Source organism: Carlito syrichta, unplaced genomic scaffold (assembly GCF_000164805.1).
Source record: "Carlito syrichta isolate Samal-C Ts95f unplaced genomic scaffold, Tarsius_syrichta-2.0.1 Scaffold308023, whole genome shotgun sequence".
NCBI lineage: Eukaryota > Metazoa > Chordata > Mammalia > Primates > Tarsiidae > Carlito > Carlito syrichta.
Window position 1 is genome coordinate 45,101 of NW_007252119.1, and position 2,933 is coordinate 48,033.

The window sequence follows — 2,933 nt, forward strand, 5'->3', positions numbered from 1 at the left end:
CCTAACATCCAGGATCTATAAGGAACTCAAATGTGCCTAAAAGAAAAAAACAAACAGTTCCATTAAAAAGTGGGCAAAAGACATAAGTAGACACTTCTCAAAAGAATTCATGCGAGCAGCCAGCAGACAGGAAGAACTGCTCAACCTTACTAATCATCAGAGAAATTCAAGTCAAAACCACATTGAGATACCACCTAACTCCAGTAAGCATGGCCATCATTAATAAAACAAAAAACAACAGATGCGGGAGAGAATGTGGAGAAAAGGGAAAAATTCTACACTGCTGGTGGGAAGGCAAACTAGTTCAACCTCTATGAAAAACAGTGTAGCAATTCCTGAAAGAGCTAAGAATTGACCTTCCATATGACCCAGCAATGCCCCTTCTGGGAATACCCTTAAATCACTCTACAAAAAAGATATCGGCACACACATGCTTATTGCAGCACTATTCACAATAGCAAAAACATGGAACCAACTGTGCTGCCCACTGAAACTGGACTGGATTTAAAAAATGTGGTACATATGCACCATGGAATATTATGCAGTTATAAAGAAAGACAAAATGATGGACTTCGCAGCAACTTGGATGTATTTAGAGTCTATAATACTCAGTCATCTATCACAGAAACAAAGAACTGAGCACCACTTGTTCTTACCCATAAGCAGACCCTGATCATTTACCATAATACTGTAAGAAAGAGATTGGCAGTAGCAGGAAACTGCCTGGGCCAGGGTGGGGTGTCACATAACATCAATGAGAATACCTGATCTCAAACCATACCAAATGGGGACCAAAGGGAATTCCAAACATTGCCTGTACAATGACCACTTGTGTACCTAATTCTGAATTGTACCCCACATATTTAAAATAAAATAGAATAAATAAATAATGAATGCTTAAGGTGTTGAAAACCTCAAATACTCTGATTTGGTCATTACACATGTTATGCATAAAAGAAACACTCGTATGTACTCCATAAATATGTACAATATCATTTAACAATAAAAATCATGTATAACATAAATTATTGTGTCTAAAATATTTTAACAGCAATCACAGCTTAATAAAACAAGTTTTAAACAACCCAATGAACAAAAAACATTACTGATTTCAATAGACATCTACCAAAGAAAATAAACAAATGAACAAAGGGCACACAGGAAATGGTGTTCAACATCATTAGTTAGTAGCAGACACAAACCACAGTAAGATACTACTTCACTGCCACTAGGGTATTTAATTTAAAAGTTCTGTAACAAACATTGAGGAGTATATGAAATAATTGCAAATCTCATACACTGATGATGGGAATGTATAATAGTGGCAGACTTCCAAAAAGTCAAGTGTTTCCTCAATATTTTTCACACAGGATTTTTATGTGATCCAGCAAATCCAATGCTGGGTATATTCTCACATGAAAACTGAAAACATGTTTAGACAAAGACTTGCACATAAATGTTCATAAGAATGTTATTCACTAAGCCTCAATGTGTAAATAACCCAAATGACCATCAATTGGTAAATACATTTTTTAAAAAATGTAGCATATCCATATGACAGACAATTATTTAGAGATCAAAATACATGCTACAACATGGATGAACTTTATAACAGCTTTATACTAAGTGAAAGAAACCAATCACAATGCTCTATATATCATAGGATTCCATTCACATTTAATGTCCAGAATATACAACTCTACAGAGACAGAAGATAGATTAATGATTGACTTGGTTTGGACAGAATGGAAGGCTTGAGTGATTACTATCATCTAGGTGGTACAAGGATTTTATTTGGAGTAATAAATAAATTCTAAAATTGATTACAGTGATGGACGCACAGTTCTGTGGATATATTAAAACCATTTGATTGTGTGCACATTAAGAGTATGAAGTGTGTGATATGTGAATTAGATGTCAGTGAAGTTGTTTTTTTAAAAATTGTCCTGTGTAAGATTGTCTTAGCCATCATCTTTTTTTTTTTTTTAATTTCAAAGATGTGGGGTACAATTCAGGGTTAGGTATACAAATGATCATTATGCAGGTACCCTTGTTGATGAGGTGTGCCCCTCCACCGCTGGTTGTTTCCCACTACTGCCAATCCTTTTCTTATAGTATTATGATAAACGTTCAAGGTCCGCTTATGAGTAAGAAAATGTGGTACTCAGTTCTTTGTTTCTGTGATAGATCATTGAGTATTATAGATTACAAGTCTATCCAATTTGCTGCGAAGTTCATAATTTTTCCTTATTTATACCCATCATCTTATTCGAAATGTATATATCAGTTTCTCATTATAAATCCTTGTATAAAGTCCAATTTGAGCATAGCAAACGAATATAGATAGATAATAAATATTTGGCAGTTGTATGGAGACCACGGATATTCCTATTAACTTCCATAAATTATTACACAATAACAACTTTCCATGATGTCTTCAGTCAAATAATTCTGTCACTAGATAAGGCCCTTCCTTTATTTGATCTCAGGTCTTTGAGCTGAAAAATAAAGGGTATGACTACATCTTCACAGTCTCATATGTTAATCAGGTAATTTTTTTTCCCTGTATATGTTTCTCCTTTTTAATCTAATCAGCATATAATCATTTCTAGAAAAATGATTATCTCTTAGGTATAATTGAGTTCTATTTTAATATTTTCTGAATAGTCATGTATTCTGTATTCATTCTGAATTGAAACACTAAGTATTCTGATAATTGGAATCTAAAAGGATATCAGCATACTTCATTAACTTTAAAGCAAAACTTGGAGATTAGTGATTATTTATGGCTGGGAACAAAGATGCAGGAGCTCTTTGGCATGGTTGGAGCTAAAAGGTGGGATTTCTTGCAAGATGATATAAATCTTTGCATATTGATCACAATGATGGGTTGCTCAACTCTGTTAATATGCTAACTTCCATTGAATAGTACA